Below are 19,410 nucleotides of genomic sequence, written 5' to 3'. Positions count from 1 at the left end.
TAACCTCAAGGGCAAAACTCTCCATCTTTCTGGAATAATGTTAATTGAACTCCTAGATAAATCATTCTCATGCAAGTAAATATGCAAAGCCATCCCCTGGGCTGGTCTGAAGCATGCTTTCAGAAGCATGTTTTATCTTCGTTATTTTCTATGTATGTATATTTTTTCCCGGTCATGTTATTCTTGGTTCTAACAGTTATCTTGGATCCCAATGCTTATTTGTTGTTGTTGGTCTTCAGTATTTTATTTAATGAAACTTAACAGGTTTGGGTCTTCAGTATTTTATGTACTGCAACTTAACAGGTTTGGTACTTTGTAGCTTGTTGATAATCTGCTTCAAAATGTTTTCTCCTAGAGAACATGCACCATGTAATTTCTTAAATGTGATATGAGTCTAAATTGAGTTGTGTTAAGGATATATTTCTGCTCACAAGCTTCTCTTGTACATTCCCTTTCAATTCCCTGACATGAATGTCTACATCACCCAAACACATTCCTACATAGGACCGCAGGATCACAAGGAGGAACGCACAATGTCCCCATTCTGACTTTTGCTGCAGGTGCAGAGCAGGGGCTGGACTGACTCCCAGCGCTCAGAGGGACTCAGAGGGATGGTGGGGGGGGGGGTACTTCACCTGAAGAGACATACAGTTAAAACATCAAAGTGTTCTCAGTCCCGCCTTCCCCATTAAAAAAAAAACACTGTGTCAACTATAAACATTGTTTTCAAAATCCCAAAAAGAAGCAGATGAAAAGAAACAGAAGAAGCTCAGAAAAGCTAAGTGAAGTCTCTAAGATCACCCAACAAGCAAGGGTCTCCTCACAGGACCTTCAGGAAAAGCCTGTTGGGTGGGCAATCACAGTACTGGGAAAATTCCAAATCACCCCCCACTGTCTCCCCCTATACATCCAGCTGAAATCCAGTACACTGGATGGCAAAGAAAACCACTGTGGGGACGCTGATTGTAGCCCAATGCCTAAAAACGTTACTCAGCCCCTCTCTAAAACACATTTATGAGGGGCACCTGGGTGGCTCAGTCAGTTGTGTTCAGCCCCTGATTTTGGCTCAGGGCATGATCTCACAGTTTGTGAGTTCAAGCCCCACATCGGGCTCTGCACTGACAGTGCAGAACCTGCTTAGGATCCTCTCTCTCCCACTGTCCCTCTTTCTCTGCCCCTCCCCCATTCTCTCTCTCTCTCTCTCTCTCTCTCTCTCTCTCTCTCCCTCTTTCTCTTTCTGTCTCTCCCTCCCTCAAAATAAATAAATAAATCTTTCTTAAAATTAAAACACACACTTATGAACTCTCAGGAATAACTGGAAATGTCTAAGTATCTTGCACAGAGAATGCTTAAAATCATATTTGTTAAAAACCACCTGCTACTACCTTCATTATTCCAATTTTGGTGACACAGGCAAGGACCTGGTAAGCCTGTCTTCAATATTTGGGATATTTAATATATGCACATCTTCAACGTTTTGCTTTTTTTGACATGTTGGCACAATGTCTCAAGTGTGGTGATGCCAAGTCAAAAGCTATGGCTCCAATACCTCCTCATATCAGTATGTTTCAGCGAAACAGCTTCAGGACTTCCCACTGAATGTACAGGCTGTTTTGCTACTCATTTTGCCCCAATGCTTTGCTGATGCTGACAAATGAACACCCCACCCTTCAATCCTTGCCACCTGTGCCCACTTACTCAAATAATTTTGCTGGTAACATGAAGTCTGCTCAAGCTACAGGTCACAGTATTACAATCAGTCCATGTGGGTCATGAGATTCTCCAGTGTGCATGGGGATCTGCAAAGGCCAAAGTGAGGGGCTCGGGGCCATGCTGGTATCACAGAAAGATAAGGTTTTATTTAAAACTGCTCACTTACAGGATGGTTATTCATATTACGAAAGGTTAACTAAGGATGCCTTTAAATAATGCACTTCATAAAGGTATTCAAATGTCTGACTGAATCCTCTAAGAACATTGACAATTTTTAGGAACAGCTTTTATATAAAGGGAAGGCACAGAGGTGGCAGGGTGGGAGGGAGCCATGTACAAATGTGGGGGGAGCACCCTCCCATTGTCTCTAGAGGCTTCACCATGCTATTCTTCTCCAGCCACCAGAAACCACACTTGAGCTCAAATCTGAGCAAGCTAGTGTCTCTCCAGAGGGTGTATCTGATGTGGCTAGTGTGATGACCAAACATTTATTTTCTATTTGAGAGATGAAATATTCAGTACTGCTCATGAACCCCTGAATAGCACTGGCTAGTGTCTTGGATAGAAAACTTACATAAGAAAATACCTTTTTATTCTCTTATAATAGAAATAATTCCCTAGAAAATACAGGTCAGAGTTAATGAGGAAGATGAGTCCAGTGTGTAGCACTTTTAATTTACGTCATGCTAAATATGGAATTAATTAATTGCCTATGATTTATGAATTGAGTTTAAAGTTTTTACCAAAAAAAAAAAAATTCTTTTCCCTCTTATGGTTCAGCTGGAATCTTGTTTATTCCCTGAATATCAACTGGTATAAGTGAAATCTAATGGTTTCAAATGTCTCTTTTTCTCAGGATCTAGATTTCTTTTTCTTCCTTCAATCCCCCCCTCCCCCCATACCTCAGGGAACATCAGCAAGTTTGACTACCCCAAAATGGAAATGGGGCTGCCTTCATTTCTATTTTAAGATAGCACCCGTTCTAATGGAATCATTTAAAGCAGTCGTTTCTGGTGATAGGTGAAATGGAATGAAATATCATCAACTGGAGATACCTGGGGTTGCATTTAGAGATGAAGTGGACTTGGAATGGGTTCTTAAAATTTCATCAAACACGGCCTCCAAAACTCTGAGGAGAGGTGGTTGAAAAGAGGCCAGGACAAAGGGCCAGGACAAAGGACATCCAGCCAGTGGTACTGGATAAGGGGTACACCTGGGGTTCAGTGTAATATTCTCTCAACTTTGGTGTACTATTGAAATTTTCAATCTTAAAAAAAAAAAAAAAACCTTTAAGCACAGATTTTCCTATTTTTCCCCTTTATTTAACAAGGTCCTCTTGATTATGGCAATTCCATTTTTATGCAGTGGGTTTGGGAGGGGTGGAAGAGGGGACCAGACCAGCTACAAACCAAGTTTTGCTCCTTGAAAAGGTGCCAGGGGTGTTGGAGAGAGGGAGGGAAGGAAGGAGGTGGAGGGCTCTTCCTCACACCTTCTCACAGGCCTGGTGGCACCTGTGGTCTGATCTCCAAAAAGACACTCCACACAACCACCAGGCACACAGCATTCAATAATTCATCTGAAAATTTGGCTCCTGCTACTTCCTGTCCTAGCAAGAAGGGACATCAGACTGCTGCGGTGCCACCTCGGTGGCACGTCTTCGGTTCTGCTGCTGTGAGGATTTTTGAATCGGACCCCTCTCAGAGGAGGACCACATCCCAGCACCACGCAGACTGTCCTGGCGATCACACCTCCGCAAAGAAAAGTTGGCCCGCTCTGGGGTTCGTTACCAGGCTGCTCACCCCACAGGCTGCGGGTCTGCGCAGCACGCCTCTCCCTTTGGGCTCTGACTAAACACGCTGGCCAGTAGGAGGGAAACGGACAGATACACAGACACGCGCGCACGCACCACCGCCTGAGCCTGATTCTAACCTGAAAACGGAGCTATCCACCCTCTATCCCTCAAAACAACCGAGTCCTCGACTTGCGTCTGCTGCACTAAACACCGGAACGAGGCCAGAGAAGGCACAGACATTGAGTCCGGGCCACTAGCCACGAGGCGCCAGAGCATCTGACGCCGCAGAAAGGCTGCGCTCACCTGAAGTCTGGGTGCCAGGCGCCCACGCCTCTGCATTCAAGGGGATCCCCCTACAAGGAAATGAAGGCGACCAGATGACGCCTTCCTCTAGTCTTTCAGAAAAGCCAAGCGACCCCACTGACAGCCTCTCAAAAGCAAGGATGCAAGCACCCACTCTGTTGGAGTCTTTCAGAAAACGCACAGCGATCAAACCCCCTTCCCTAAGAAAAGTGCCCAACTCTGCCTGCAATCCATTCCTTCCTCCGCAGCAGCTCGGAGAGCGTACACCAAGGGACAGAAATCATGCCTAGGGAATGCGAGACTAGAACTTGATCTCCAAAAGCGCGTCCACTCACTCGGTCCCCTTTCTGCGCGGGGCTGGCGGCTCCCAAGGCTGCAGGCTGTCGTAGCTGCCAGGGACCAGACAGCTCGCGGACACGGGGTCTCCCGGAGTCCCCACCTCCGTCCCGGTCTCGGGTTGGGAGTCCCCATCCCAATGCTCTCGCACCCTCGCCTTCCTTTTTCCCTTGGTTTGGCAAAGACAATCCAAGCCGGTTTCCCTTCCCAGTCCCAGTTGGACCTCGGTCCCCAGCTCCGCGGCTGCCCCGCTCACCAGCCCCAGCTGGTCTCCTTTGGGTCGCTTCAGGGGGTCGCCCGAACCTGCAGAGCCAATGTCAGCCCCGCACCGTCAAGGCCTTGGGCAGTCCCGCTCCACTGCGCTCCGAGGTCTAGGTCTCACTAGCTCCCACCGACTTTGCACAACAGCCCTTCCGCGTCGCCGGGGCGACTGGGTGGCGAGGCGCCAAGCTGCAGCCGGGGTTCACAGCACCCGACCCCTTCCTCCGCATCTTCCTCGCCAGTTCCGTTCTCCCCTAGATCCTGGCGACCCCGAGGCTCCTAGGTCCCGCCACAGCGACCACCCGGACTCACCGCGGGCGTCGCGCCGCCGCTGGGTCTGCGCGCTCCGAGGCGGAGCCTGGGCGCCCTCCCGCGTGAGAGCCGCCTCCTGCGCCCGCCCGCCCGCCCGCCCGCGGCCCCCTCCCGGCTCCTGCCAGCCCCTCCGCCAGCCGGCGCTGCCGGGACGGTCGGGACTTACCTCCCGGACAAGGTGACCCAGCCAGTGCGCCCAGTAGCCCGCCCGCGCGTCTCCGGAGCCAGTGAGCGTGCGGGGCGCGGGGCGGTGCGGCGCCCGCCTCTGCTCCTCAGCTCCCCAGCTCTCTCCTCCTCTGCCCTCCTCTTCTTTCCCTTCCCCTCCCCTCCGCGCCGCTCCCCGCCCTGCACTCGCCACCCGCGCCCCAGGCTGCCCCGAGCGTGCAGGAGCGCCGGGCTAGGGGCAGCGGCGGCAGCCCGGGGCTGCGGGGAGCTTGCTAGAAGCGATGATGGGGCGGAGCCCGGCGCTCCAGCCCCCAGGAAAAAAAAAAAAAAAGGTGCGGGGAGACTCCCGCGACGCACGCCTGGCGGGCTGGTTGGGCAAGGGCCGTCCCGGGACGCGCTGCTTGGTTGGCCAAGCCTGGCGACACGCGTGCTGGAGGAGGTGGCCACGGGCTCCGAGGGAGGATGAGCGAAGAGGAGAAGGGAATGGCTGGGTGAGAAGGCGGCCGCCAACTTTGCCCCAGGCCTATCGGGCCCCGCGGGTGACCACGTCAGGCGGTTGGCCTGGAGCCGCTGTCTGGGACTGTGAAGGCGACAGAGACTGGGGGAGGGGGGCAGCCGCTGGGTACTCAGTGGACAGGGATTTGCAGCCTGGCTCTGAGAAGGTTCCCCTCGGTCCTAAAGGCATCCCCAGGCTCTTGTTCGTTTTGAGGTTCGTAGGACCCACTTTATAGGCCTGGCATCTGTTCACGTCCTGACCAGCCAGCTATCCAGGAGAAACCAGGTGTGGGCTCAGACTCTCAGACCCCCTGCCCAGCCCCAAACCGGTTTGTTTTTCTCACCAGGCAGCCTCTTGGCTGTTGGAATTAAAAGGAAGCTAGGGCTGTGGGGATGGGTGGGTAGAGGGCATAACTGTGGTGAGCAGAGTGAATAGAGGGAAGTAGAGCCAAGGAAAGGCGGCCTCCCAAGATAGTATCAATTTCAAGTGTTGGGGGAAGGGGGGAATAGTGTTTTCAGTGTGAATTCCATAGAGAAAGAACCAGGAAAGAAAGGTGTGTCAGAAAGGGGGGCGAAAGTGATTTAGGAAAACAATGTTAGCCCATTTCTACCCCAGGGGCAGACCTGCCACAGTCTAGCCTTGCCAGCCTAGGCTCTGATAATCAAGGCTGGTTATACCCCGATGAAACCCTGCTTGGTGAGGAGCCTCCTCCTGACCTCCTCCTGACCTAGTAACCAACGCTTTGCCCCCCTCATCCCCTCAGAAAGCACTACTTCCACTGCCAGGCTGCCTCTGTTAGACTTTGCAAAGGGCAGGCATTGCAGGTGGTGCCAGAACCACAGGTCCACCCTGTCTTGCCTTTGTGGGGGACTTGGCACCTGTGGAGCATCAGCCCCACAAAGAGAATGCTAAAGTCAGAGTGGGGCTGTAAAAAGGCATATGGGTGGAGGAGCTGGTCAGCAGAACCAGGGGCATCTGTGGTTTCCTTTAATCAACTTGAACTGTGTTCCATCTGCAACTCTGCAGCATGGCAAAGCACAACTGGGGATTCTTCCTCTAGATCCCCAGAGCTGCAAGTCCCTGGTCTGCAACACTCAGAAAAGGGCATTGTACATCTCTCTCATCTAGGAGAACTTCTCAAATGGGAGGAAAATGCCCCCCTTCCCCTTGCCTTAGTAACGTTGCTAGTTGTTCCTGAAGTCCTTCCCTAAACAGAAAATTCTCTCTTCTGAACCACTGGGCTGAGAAGACTTTGTTAGACTCATTTGAGTTGGAGAATCATTATTCCCATTTATCAGATGAAGCAGCTGAGGTTTTTCTTTACAAAAGTTAACTAAGATTTCTATAGCTGCAGAATATGCAGAAGTAGCCTGGAACTCAGGTTCCTGCCTTTCAGCCAGTGAACTTTTGCTTACTGGTCTTTGGGTTGGGCTTTGGAGGACAGTTTTGTTTTGCTAAGAGAGCACCAGCCTGGGTTGCAGCTGTGACTTGCCTCTGACTCTAGGTAATGTTTGAATTTTAAATTGGGTTTGTCCTAATAGAGTAGTCAGGCATCCTCTTTCGCAGTGTAAAACATGATCACTGGTCACTGCTGGTTGCCTGTGAAGTGTTCCTTCCAAAAGTGAGTGTTGCAGAATTTAAAAGAAGAAAATGCCTTTGTATTGAGTGTTGTGGACTGTCTTCATGTCCTAGGTGCTTTGAAACTTTGTAGGTTGATGTTTTGGAACTATATGTATGCCCTGGCTCATCTGGGTGATGGATTGAGCATGGATACATTGATGGGGGTATAGGGGTTGTATGCTTGTATTTGCTAAAATTTTCTAAGAGTTGGTTTTCATAATGCACCTCATTTGGTGTAGTATTTAAATATTCACATTTATTTTTGTTGTGGAATGAATATGTAACTTCTTTCTGAAAGTTATGGGTGGACTCCGATAGGTTACTCCATTCACAATACTGACCAAATACTCAATGATTGATAGTTGTCAAAAAAACCACATTGGATTGTGGGGTCAAAAACCAGATGTCTCTGAAAAAACGGGGTAATTTGAAAGAAAAAGGAACAGTTCACAATGTGGTGAGTTTATTTCTTCTCTTCCTCCTCCTGTTCCCTTCCTCTTCTTATTCTCCCATGCCACTCACAGAGCTTCAAGATCTACAGATGTATTCTTTCTTGACACTACCCCCTACACACAAACACACACACACACACACACACACACACACACACACACACACGTTTAAGTATTTCTGCAATCCTAATTGACCTTACACTTTACTGCAAAAGAATCTTGCCAGGACCAGGCATTTCAAACTTGAAGAGAGGAATGTCACCTGCTTACAGCAAATGTGGCAGCTCAAGGAGGGATCCAGGGCTCCTGGTGGGCACCTTGGCTGATCTGGAATGGTAGCTACACACATAGGGCAGTTTGTTTGAAGTGTGCCTCCCTACTTGTTGACTGGAGTGTGATCATAACAATTACACCATGATGTAACATTACAATGAGAAAGGGAATGAGGGGTTGCCAAGAGCTGGGCAGTGGGACACAGTAGATATTGCCAATTTTCCTGGAAAATGGGAATCCTTCTCAACGATGCTTACCTCTTAGAAGAGATTCTAGAACTTTCAGAGCTAGGCAAGATCAGTGGGCCCAATTCACATGTTGTGAAGAGCTGTCACTAAAGCATTGAGCCAGCGGTCAGGCTTCTCAGCAACTTTCCAGAGAAGCTGTTACCTCCCTAGAGATAGGTAGGCTTGATGAGAGGAAATATATATTTGAGTTTTTCAAATAATAAATATTTCTTAAAATGTCTCAAACTGAAAGCCATTAGCCCAGGGGCTATAGTGCTGTGCATGGTGTCTGGAGGTCAACAGTGCTCATTCAGAAACCATTGTAAGATGAAATGTGTAAAATGATCTGCCCCAAATGTCAATTGTAGTATTAAAGATGATGAATAGTATATGCAATTTTAAAGCAATCTAATATCATACAGTTTTTTCCCTTTTCTGTCCCCCAAATCTATTACTAAATTGTTTTTCTTAAGTTGATGACATCCGGGAATTGAAAAGCTGCAGTCTTATGATAGTAGAATCTTTCTGACTTAGAAAGATGGGAAGATGAGCATTCAGATATTCAATGTAAACATGATGGGCAAGATTCTAAGAAAAAAAAAAAAACATGAACTGTAATCAGAAATAAAGGGAGAAAGAAACAAAACCTAGGATAATTTCCGAGGCCGTGTTGACATGAGAGTTTAGAATAGGAAAAAAAAAAAAAGATGCAGTAGAATGTCAGAACGTTGTAGCTGGAGGAATTCTTGGTGACCACCTAGGCCCATCCTCTGATTCTTCCTGTAAGGAGACAGTTCCAGAAGGGCTGCATGGAGGAACAGTCAACCCACGTCTAGGTTACTGATTTCCATATTAGCAGATCTTGCCTCTGCATCCATTACATCACTTGGAAAGAATCAAAGAAAACACAAAGTTAGTGTGTTATAAGCAACCCTATAGTGCCAGAATATCCCTTGTCTACTGCTACATAACAAACTTCCCCCAAACTCAGTGACTTAAAATGGCAACTACTTACTTGCTCACAATTTTGAGGGTTGACAATGAGGGCTAAGTCCACTGGGATGGATTGCCTCTTTTTCACATGATGTTTCCTGGGCTCACTTAGGCATCTGTAGTCAGCTGGCAGCCAAAAGCCTTACTCACCTGTCTGGGGATAGGTTGGTTGTGGACTTGGTGATGGGCTGACAGGGCTATAAGTCTGCCCTCCAGAAGGCTGGCCCAGCATTCCTTACAAAGTGGTGGCTGCAGGACACTCAATGGCAACAGGCTTCAATGCACACAGATTTCAAGCTGACTTCACATTAGCTAATGTGTCATTGACCAAAGCAGGTCAGGTGGCCCAGCTCAGATATAGGAGATGGGGAAATAGCTTTTACCTTTGATGGGTGGAGCCATAAAGTCACATTAGAAATAGGCATGTGATGAGGGGTGGGAGGAATTAGGGACCATTTTTGCTATCTACTGCACCTAGAAATGAGATAGGTTCTTTATACATATAAGCTCACTGAATTCTGACCTGAGCTCAATGGGCCTGGTAGGAGTGATCCCAGGAGCTCAAGAGGCTGAGTGTTAAGGACTGAATAGTTCACCTGTCATCATATAGCTAGTGAGAGGAGGAGTAAGGTGCAGATCCAGCCTGTCTTCTACTTCCCTAGTAGCCAACATTAATAGAAGGTGTCTGTTAGGAGTCGGAGGAATGCTTACCATCAAGATTAGGAGCTCAGACATTTACCTAGGCTCCAAGTAAGCATTTTCTACTTCCTATCACTTTGTCCTCACTCCAGAGCCTGGATTCCTGCATATCTAATATGAGCATAATTATAATATCTGTCACCTGACATTGTATGAGGCATGAATGTGGTTCAATGCACTCAGCATGTTTTCCTGACCAGAGTTGGCTGGTTATTATTCTTAAAGATAGCTTGGAAGACAAGGTTGCTGGGTACTTTTTTTCCAAGGTAGTTGAGGGGAATGGCAAATTCTACATTTTTAGCACAAAACCTATGCTGGTGCTTGGAAGCTCCCCAAAACGCTACATAAGAGGGGTGATTGATACTATCTCTCTCATCCAAGTTTCTTCTTGTTTTGAGGGGGCAGAGGCTGGGTGTGGCCAACACAGTTGTATTCCTTCAGGTTCTCCCAGATCCCTTTAGCTGACTGATTCCATCTGCCCACTCTCCAGTTCTGTGGACCTCACTGCTAATGACTCATACCTACATATTTCGATGTTATGCCAATTCCTGAGACAGCCTTAATTTCTCTTGTAAGAGCATGAAAATATGAGTTTCCTGCTCCACTCAGCCCCAGGCCTTTAAAGCCAGAGCCTGGAGAGACACCTGAGCACGTCTGGGACCATGGTATAGTGGACATTCAGCCAACTCCTCAACCTCTTGAAATGTCAGTTTCTCCATTACAAAATGGGTATGACAACATTTGCCATGGAGAGCTACTCCAGGGCAGTTATAGGAGTGGAGATGCCAAGGAAGAGCTGGGTTGTTGTGAGCATGATGAATTGTGCTGGCGAGAGAGTTCTCCCCCTTTCCCTCAAGACCCACTGAAACTGAAATCTGCCCATCCACTGTTGGCATAGTTTTCCTCAGTGGAGCTCATGATTTCACACACCTGAATTACAAAAACTGTCACACCTCAATAAAGTAGAGGTGCTGCAATATAGAGAAAGGTACCTTGGTCTGGGTCTCCTTTTCTGAAACCAGAGCCCAACAGTGCAATCAGGCAGTTTACTGGGGAATGGATCCCAGGAGCAAAAAGTGAAGGACCACCTGCATGGTCCATGGGGAGGAAGGGGGAGCCAGTCTAAGGAGGAATTAATTCCTGAGGTGGTCACAGTAGGTAACAACCAGCTCTCTCTCCCCTTGGACAAAAAGTATTTCTTAGAATCACCCAGGAGAGGGATGAAGAGGATGTGTGTGTCCAGAAGCCTCCATCCACCCCACATTTCTGGGCGGTATCTGTGTATCAAACAGGGTTCCTCTGGCACAAGAGAAGTGACTAAGTAGGATCCTGGAAAATTTTGCTGCATGATTTAGTGTGTGAAATTCTTATATCATTTGTGTGTACTTTAAGGATGTGTCTTTTACTTCAAGATGTTAGATGTCAAATTGCTGTTTATTTGAATGCAGCCCTGTGTTGACACTCAGCCAGAGGCTGGTCATTTTTGTGGGTGACAACTGATAAACACAGAGACAGGTTTGGTTATGCTATCCAGTTGATATAGGTCCTCTTCCTTTCCCAGCAAACAGGCCATACACACCATGCAGCCAGAGATCAATCAGTAAAGAGAGGTCAAGTTCAATGCTCCCTCTGTGCTCACTGCAAATATTGTGGATCCTTACCGCTGTTATCTGCTTGTTTCCCACCCTGAATTTATTCCTTCTACTGACTTCGACAGTTCATTTCTTCTTCCTAGACTGTCACACATTCTCTTGAGCATTTCTGGAGATGTCAGGTAACAGCCCAGCCTGTTCACACCAGAGCCTCCAACCCTTACTCCCTGTGTCCCTGATGTAGCTTGTCCTTATATCTCCTGACATAACCCTGTCCTGTCTTGGCAGACAACTCCTACTTGAATTTTATCTAGTTACTAATTTCTATGATCTAATTAATGATCCATAACATAAATCTATTATTATGACAGAGTGCAGTATCAGAATAATCAGTATCTTTGAGAAAATGTATTTGTCAAACATTGGAAAATATGGCTGTTTCCAAGACTGTTAAAGAGAAGAGAAATTAGAAAAAAGGTTAGCTTTGCAAAACCTTACTATCAGGATCAACAATGAGGCCAGAATTTTTAGCATGTGCTCAGAGCACTAGCCTCAAAAAATAGATTCAGTTGTCCACTTCAGTCTACATGCTGAAGTGGACAGAGCGATGTACCTTCACTTAAATGGAAAGAGAGCATGTTTTCCTTGCTGTACAAAAGAACTACATGTACTAGTGCAGCTCTAACATAATGACGAACTAAGAGGTTGGGATCATTGAAAACATTGCTGGTGCAGAACTAAGCATTTAAACATGTCATTAATTATTAGCATGATTTCTGGCACTTTCTAAAAGGTCTAAGAACTTGTTTTTGGCACAAGAAAAATATTTTTTGCTGCATGTGCTCTTTTTTTCTGCAAAAAAGAAAGAGTTCTATTGTAAAAATAAGCACTTCTGTAATTTTGCAGGATGTGGAAGTGGAGGGAAAAGCACAAAGGTAAGCAATTTCACTTTTGCAATTCCCAGTTTATCACTCATATTTCAAGAAAAGAACACCTCTGAAACAACCTTACTAGGCAAGTGTCAGAACCAAACCATATGGCATTCTCCTCTGCACTCTAGGTGTATACCCTGGGTGGTTGTCCTACACATGAGTAGGGGCCCAGAGAAGCAGGGCTTGACAGTGCCACAGCTGTCCTGGCAGCTAGCCCTTCCCAGGGTCACTAAAATGTGGTTTCTTTGATATCAGGGCACTAGGATGCCATGAGGATCTCCTCCCACAGCAGAGATTGAGCATGGCCACACACAATCTATACAGCTTGGAAGTGCAGGACAAATAAACCCTGGCTGGTGGCATGAAGGAAAGAGCTCCCTTGGTTTAAGGACCACCTGACAATCCAAAATATACCCCAAAACAGGTTTTGTCAGCTAAGGTGCAGCTTGCCAAATGTACTTAAATTATATCCCCACAGACATGGAAAGAATAACAAAATAAAATGATTTAACAAATAATAGAAAGCGGCAGTATCTGATATAGTAGACTGCTCTGGGCAGCCAAGTAACTGGATGGGTCTTTCCTAGTCTGTGTGTTTGTCATTGGTTCAGCAACATTTGGTGGTGTCTGGACTTTTTGAGCTATGTATCTGCATATTCCCAACAGCAGCTGCCCTGAACCCTGTTAATGGTAAAACCTACAAAGCATTAGAGCTGAGTGCATACCATAGAAAACTGCAGGACATTCTAACTGCAAACAGAATTACTTATTTCCTAGAATTTATACATATTACTTGGCTTTTCTTTCCTACACAGATATATTGGATAATTAAAAACTAACAATAATTTTAACTATTTTTTGTCAAGGTTTTCATTGCTGCAGGCTTTCAGCAGGGGCAACTGATCTCCCGCTAAGCCAGCAACAGGCAGTTCACCTCTGAGACACTGGAATAGTCAGCGGGGCCTGCTGGAATTGAGCCCACCCTCTCTTATTCACCCACATAGACTGGCTGCATCCAGGATAATGTATTTCGTCTTGTCAAGAAATCCTGTCAAGTTACCAAAAATGTCAACAGGTAGAAAAATACATTTTGTTGCTTCACTAAAGACACTGAAAACACTTTTCAATAGAAACACGTCTTTTTCCTGCAAATCAACTATTCCCTAATTATCAAGACAAAGGCAAATTCTGGAGAAGCAAAGAGGATGCCAAGGCAGCTGCTTGGAAGTGGCACCTGTAAGCCTGCATCCCGTGGCTGCCCTCTCCTCTGTGTCTGTTCTCAAGACGGTGTGCAAATGGAAGGGACATGCAGGGTGGAGGTTGTAGGTTGGCACCTGCGACAGTCTCATGGCATAGAAACCACAGCATGATATGGGGTGACCAGAGGCCATGGTGGCATCATGCTGAGAGGAAACTGCTGGCAGGCTGGCAGGCCTCCCCACACCTTCTAGAACTAGCAGCAATTTGTGCTTAGACAGGGCATTCTAATCTCTGTCTTTCTCTGGAATCTCGTCTGATTATTTCTGCTCCAGTGCTCTGTCGCTCCAGCCTCTCCAGATCACCTCACTGCCCCCTGCCTCCCACTGCCCTTCTGACAAGTTCAAGGAGAAAAGGAAAGGAAAAGTCAGGATCTTTCAGGTGGCCTTATGTCTGCTACCCCCTACCCCCAGTGGCACAATAAGCTAATCCTCCCAGCTGAGTGGATGGGAAGTTTAAAGAAGCAAGACCCACAAAGCTTGTTTGCCTGAGAAACAAAAGATGTTCACATCTTTCCTTGACACAGTCTGCAGACCCCTGAGCTCTCACTGTCACAGAAATAGCTGCTAGCCAAAACCAAAATAGTAACAGGAGAGTCACCAGTGTCTTCAGATGCAAATGCCAACAATAACTTAAAAGGAAGGATCTGATGGGGATCCCCTCACAGCTTGGCCATATCCTCCTTGAGGGGGCAAGAGGGGCTTGAAGGGCCACCTGGTGGCCAGAAGCAGGGCCAGGCCAGATGCTATCTTACCTCCACCTGCTGCAGAGTGACCTTGGATGAGTCAGTTCTTTCCCTTCCCACATTCTGTGTTGTGAAGAGTGAGTGAATCCGAGGATGTAAGACTAGTACAAGAGCCCACAATATACAGTTGAGAACATCTGCAGTTTCTGGGTGTGGCTGGGTGGTGACAGGGGAGTCTCTGCCTTCTCCAAGGAATCCAGAGCCTCCCTGTCCACCAGCACTTAGCAGAGGCCACTCATACCTGTTGTCTCTGCTCCTCAGGGGTGGCCCCTTTCACTGGTATCATTGACCCTGTTTGAAGGGGATATCTGGCTCCTGGTTGCTGCCTTGCTGTGCGAGGAGCTTTGCTCTGAACCACACTCCAAAACCTGTTTTTGCCCCTGACTCTTCTTGACTTTTACTTTCCTAGCTACTGACCTAGTTATTTACTTCCATTATCCTCGTTGGGAAGTCTTTGGACTTAGCATCGTTTTCCCTGTTTCAGACCTCAGCTTCTCCCAGCCCTATATCTGATGCTGGACACCAGCTGTCCTGCCTTGGCCAACCACTCTCATAGCACAGTCTGTGAGCAGGGGAGGGGGCAGCACTCAGACCTCCCTGTGGCCCACAGAACCCAGAGTGGGGGTGCCAAAAGTCCCATTTGGAAAGAGGCAGAGATGGTATTGCATCCAGGCCTCCAGACCATGGGTTTTCTCCCATCCTCAGCTGTAGTCCAGAGGTGGCCTGCATGTGTACCCATTCACCTTGGAAGGCTGTGCTTAAGACTGAAAATTCCCCACAGTTGATGCCTACTCTTGCACCCAGCGAGCTGATTGGATGGGTGATAATGTGCCCGACCTGCTATATGCCATTTGTTTACTGCTCACGGGGCAGGGCTCGGGGAATAAATCAGGGTGCAGTGTCAGATTCTGTATGCCAGATCCCTGGCCTGAGTTCTGAGATTACCATACCTCTCCTCCATGCTCATTTGTTACTCCTATCAAAGAAAGCTCCATTCATTTTTACGAAAACATGAAGAAAGAAAAAATACATATCAGAGCAGGCTGAGGAACAAAGTGCCTTGCAAGCGTGGTTTACAAAGTGGAGACTGGAGATTCAAGGAAGGAAACCAGCAGCAAAGCCTGCTTTTGCTCCACATTCAGGAAGTGGTGACTTGATCTGTTTCTCAGTTTCTGTTTCTGCAAAATGGAGATGCTAATTTACAGATTTTAGCTCATATCCAAGGACGTTGGGAGGATGAATGAACTTGCATTTCCACACAGCACTGATGTGATGGAAGGTGCTATGTCAATAGCTGGAAGAAATATAAGTAGGGTATGAACCAGATATTCAGGATGCTTGGGTGTCCCTTGATGATACTGTATTGAATCAAAATAAATTCTGCTCTAACAGATGAGTTTTTTAAGCAACAAATGCCACCTTTCCACCAGGCATGGGCATGCATTCACATTTAAAGAGCCCTCCTAGTTATTCTGTGATTTATTCCCACCTCTAAGTGTGTCTGTGCCCACTGATGGCATCTGGCAGAAGCTTAGCAAGGCAAGGATCACAGCTGCTGACATTGCTCACACAATGGAGGGGAATGAGGTCCACAGAGGTTAGATGATGTCCTGAGGTCACTCAGCTGGCAAAGGTCATGATCTGGAGCATCCTGATATCAGGCCCATGCTTGGAAGGATAAAAGTGCTTCCACTCCCCTCACTCAGGGCCCAGGGTGGGTGTAAAAGGTCTGCTATTCCTGTTTTTGTTGTAGCCTTGTCTTCATGTACTTCTATTCTCAAATATGCATCCTTCAGAGATGCTCAGAAATGTCTTTGTTGGGGCACCTGGGTGGCTCAGTCTGTTGAGCATCTAATTCTTGGTTTCAGTTCAGGTCATGATCTCACAGTTTTGTGGGTTCAAAACCCCACATGGGGTTCTGAACTGGCAGGGTAGAGCCTGCTTGGGATTCTTTCTTGCTCTCTGCCCTCCCCTACTCACACTCTTTTTGTCTGTCTCAAAATAAATGAATACACTTTAAAAAAAAGAAATGTCTTTGTGGTCATGCTTTGTATGTTCACAGCCAATCACTTCAGAGGGACCCCGTGTCACCCGCAGAACAGATCCCAGGTGTGATGAGTGCCCATCTCCTTAGTGCCTTCTGAGGCTGCCCATTCTAATGTCATACATTTTCTTGTACATCCAGTTATATATCTTGGTTGCTGAATCAGCGGTTATTGTCTTTGTAGTAAGCCTCTGTTTACCTGCATGTCGCTGGATCATTATTAGTCTGCTTTTGAAGCTATTATAACCATTCTAATTCTGTCAACCTTTCTTTCAAAATCTATTTCCAATATTCTTGACCAACTTCTCTGCATGATTTCAGATGCCTTTCCCTTCCCTCACTCCCTCATGAGGCTGTGGGACTGTGTGGTTGTGGGGCCTGCCTCTGGCTCCATGTGAAAACACCATACTAGTCACCAGGGGTCCAGTGCAGCAGTCTCCATCCAGAAACCCCTCACTTCTTTATCTCACCTGTGTACCCACCCTGCAGTTTCTATATGCTTTTCTCCTAACTCCAGCATGTGCACTGTCTTCAGAGAACTTGGTCCACTGGAGCTCAGAGAACTGGGGATGCTTATGGGTTGATGTCCTCCACTGTGGCCAGTAACCAGTAACAGACCGGTAGGGGTGTGAGAGTCCAGCTCCCTTGCCTCAAGGCAGGATGGACTCAGAGGCATTGCTTACCCTCCAAAGCCCTTGAAGGGTCAGGCTGAAGCCTCTCTGGGATTTTCCTGATATCCTGCACAAGCTTGCATTCCTCCCTTTCCAACCTCCCATCCTGATCCCTTATTGCCTCTTCTGGGGGACTTCTTCCATAATCAGTCACTGGCCCATTGATCCTCACCTGGGGTCTGATTCTGGAAGAGCTTGCATAAGACACTTGGGTTTCAAGACTGGATCAAGGTCTGGAAGGCTGTCTAGTTAACTTCCTCTGTGTGACCTTGGGCACTTTGTTCAGAGCTGCTATGCTCAGATTTCTCACTTGACCTAGAGTCTGCCAGTTCTAACTTCCTAAGACTCTAAACCTAAGGAACATAAAAGGAGACTGCTTTTAGAAGGCATTATAACATCCTACTCTGGAAGTAGATCTCCAAGACAAAAGGCTGCTCTGCCTTATTGCTGTGTGTGAGTGTGTGCACACATGTATACATGTATGTTTATGTCTATGAGAGTGAGGGAGAGATCTTGGGCAAGCTGCTTAATCTCTTCAGGCCTCCGGTCTAAACTGCAAAATGTGGATAATAATACCATCTTCACCATTTGGGAGGATTAAATGGGATCACCCATATAATATGTCTGGCATAGAGCCTCATGCTAGCGTTCAATATGCATTAAACACCCTATCCTTTACACTTTTCCCATTGAAGTCATAGGCCTGAAGCATCTGGTAATGTTTCTAGGGGATCTCTCTCCCAGTCATGAATCTCTGAGGTCCTGTCTTATTCCCTGGGGTTGGAACAGGTGGAGAGATTCATACATCAAGAAGATGCTGTCCCTGGCATTCTGTAAAGGCATACTGGGAGCCAGGAGATGCACAGCCCATTCCCAGGGTGAAGGAGACAGAACCCAACTCATGGGCTGTGGGGTGGGCACAAGCTTCTGTCACCTGCCTTTGCAAAGGGTCAGAAGAAGGATGGCTTTGGCTCTATGAGGCACATGAACACATCCATCTCTGGGGTCAATAGTAAAAACAAAAGTGAAGTAATTTACCCTTCCCTTTGGCTTGCACAGCAAGCAGTGCTTTATAATTAGAGGATTTTGCCAGGGAAGGAATGTCAGAAATTTATGGCACTAGTGTCTGCTCATTGGATGCCCACATATAAGAGAAAAAAAGGACAAAACACTTAGGGAAATTAGAAACCATTTAGAAAATAAATCCCTGGGGAATCTTTTGAATTTCAATTGGCAGAAGACAATTGCTATTTTTTTCTACTATACTATCCTGTCTCTTTTCTTTGCCCTAGTCAGGCCACACTTTTGAAGGGATGATTGAATCTCTGGCTATTGATCAGCAGGAACTCCTGAGTAGTCATAAAACCATGCCTTGAGAAAGTAGATTCTGCATCTACAGAAAGCATCCTGCCTTCAGATCAGTAGGCAGGCAAGAAACTCAGTTCGCTCAAACATTTAGTGGGTGAAAATGTCTTAAATGTTAACAGAGGTTATAAAGATGACTACAACAGAGTCTCCAAAAACATCCAAAGTAAAGGGAGAAAGTGCTATGAAGGAATTGCCAAGTGGGAGACGTGGGGTCAAAGAAAGGGAAGTTGTGCCTGACCTGAGGGCTGGGCTGTGCACAGCCCCTAACTCACCACCCCTGCCTACCCCACCCCCACACCAGCTGGTTTCCAGGCAGCTGGAAGGAGCCTCTGGGGTCATACTGCTTATCTCCCCACAGAACCTTTTAATTCAACATGTGGCATAAAAACTTTAAAAGTATGCATTCTTGCAGAGATAGTGTTTTGTTTTATTTTCATGTAGCTTTGTGATCAATTTAAATATTTCCATGATATAAATGTCCTTCCCAGAAAGAAGATTCCATTTCATTGCATCATGAATACAGAAAGTAAAGGTCTGAATCAAGATGACTTGATTGGGAGCTCCGACTCAGTGAAGTGGTCAGTTAGCTGTTGTTGTAGCTCAATTTGGAGAAAGCATTTACCAAAACTTTCCCGATTGGCTTCTCAGCTACAACATCACATGCTCATGCTAGTCTTTCTGGACATGGCACAAGTGGCTGATGATACTTATTTCCACAGGGTCACCTCTGTGCGTGTTTTCTCTTGGCGGAACACTAGGTAAATAACTGTGTATTTTCCTAGCTTCAACCTTCTATGTATTTAACAAAATCAATATTTTTTATGATTTTCTCTAATCAGTTTCTTGATTTCAATTTTTAATTAGATGCAGCATCATTATGTTGCATTATTTAGAACAAATCATTTGATTCACTAATACATTCATATTGTTAATATGTTTCACTCATTGTAAAAGCATTAGATTGATTCATTAAACTATGCTTAATAGATTGAGTTATATCATTAATCATGCAATGGTTTACATTGGAATAAAAATTAGTAGCTAACCCAGAGAAGCAAGAAGTCTTTCAGGTCTCCTCCCCTGGGGACTGTCGAGTCACCTACATCTGCTGAATCTCTAATCCTTTTTTCCATTTATCCTTTTCTGAAAAGACTTCTTT

At 46.5% G+C, this 19,410-nt stretch overlaps 1 protein-coding gene and 1 long non-coding RNA gene across 10 annotated transcripts in view; one reads left to right on the top strand and one right to left on the bottom strand.

The window, feature by feature from the left end:
• Nucleotides 1-4,996, bottom strand: part of SYNDIG1 (synapse differentiation inducing 1) — a 180,717-nt gene extending 175,721 nt beyond the window's left edge. For 3 of the 9 annotated variants that reach the window (XM_053890476.1, XM_053890479.1, XM_053890480.1), the window contains exon 1: nucleotides 4,884-4,996. The gene's annotated coding sequence lies outside the window, so the exon portion shown is untranslated. The other 6 variants (XM_053890478.1, XM_053890477.1, XM_019462334.2 and 3 more) reach the window with 6 other exon arrangements.
• Nucleotides 4,997-6,899: 1,903 nt separating this feature from the next.
• LOC109274638 (uncharacterized) lies at nucleotides 6,900-13,285 on the top strand. The gene is made up of 3 exons (XR_008417801.1): nucleotides 6,900-6,999; nucleotides 12,141-12,169; nucleotides 13,033-13,285. It is a non-coding gene; the product is annotated as an uncharacterized LOC109274638 (long non-coding RNA).
• The last annotated feature ends 6,125 nt before the right edge of the window (nucleotides 13,286-19,410 follow it).

This window comes from Panthera pardus, unplaced genomic scaffold (assembly GCF_024362965.1).
Source record: "Panthera pardus isolate Hobbes unplaced genomic scaffold, ASM2436296v1 HiC_scaffold_25, whole genome shotgun sequence".
Classification (NCBI taxonomy): domain Eukaryota; kingdom Metazoa; phylum Chordata; class Mammalia; order Carnivora; family Felidae; genus Panthera; species Panthera pardus.
Note: the sequence above shows the minus strand (reverse complement) of the source record. Positions and strands in the feature narration are given on the sequence as shown.